Here is a 599-nt window from a genome sequence, read left to right as displayed (position 1 = left end):
AAAATGGAGATCATAAAAGAATGAGTTCCTTGGATACTTGCATGTATTTTTATTTCTGTTTTTGCAAAATCGGACCTTTAAGCACATTGTGCTTTGCAACTCTTACTGTCATTCCGTTCCTGTGAGGTCTTTTCTGATAATATCACTAATTTACTAAATTCCACACAATCATAAACTATTACACAGTTTGTCCAGTATTATTGGGCTTCCCTGGTGGCTCAGAGGTTAAAGCGTCTGCCTCCAATGCGGGAGACCCGGGTTCGATCCCTGGGTTGGGAAAATCCCCTGGAGAAGGAAATGGCAATCCACTCCAATATTCTTGACTGGAGAATCCCATGGATGGAGAAGCCTAGTAGGTTACAGTCCACGGGGTCACAAAGAGTCTGACACGACTGAGCGACTTCACCTTACCAGTATTATTGAAAGTGTAGGGTTTCCATGGTGGCTCAGATGGTAAAGAATCTGCCTGAAATGCAGGACAGCTGGGTTCAATTCCTGGGTTGGGAAGATCCCCTGGAGAAAGGCATGGCAACCCACGCCAGTATGCTTGCCCAGGGAAACTTGTGGACAGAGGAGCCTGGCGGGCTACAGTCCATGGG

General features: G+C 46.4%; 1 non-coding gene across 1 annotated transcript; it reads left to right on the top strand.

Moving 5' to 3' along the window:
- Positions 1-207: 207 nt before the first annotated feature.
- On the top strand, positions 208-279 carry TRNAW-CCA (transfer RNA tryptophan (anticodon CCA)). The gene has a single exon. It is a non-coding gene; the product is annotated as a tRNA-Trp (tRNA).
- Positions 280-599: the final 320 nt, after the last annotated feature.

This window comes from Capricornis sumatraensis, chromosome 8 (genome assembly GCF_032405125.1).
Source record: "Capricornis sumatraensis isolate serow.1 chromosome 8, serow.2, whole genome shotgun sequence".
NCBI lineage: Eukaryota > Metazoa > Chordata > Mammalia > Artiodactyla > Bovidae > Capricornis > Capricornis sumatraensis.
This window is presented reverse-complemented; position numbering and strand designations above follow the sequence as displayed.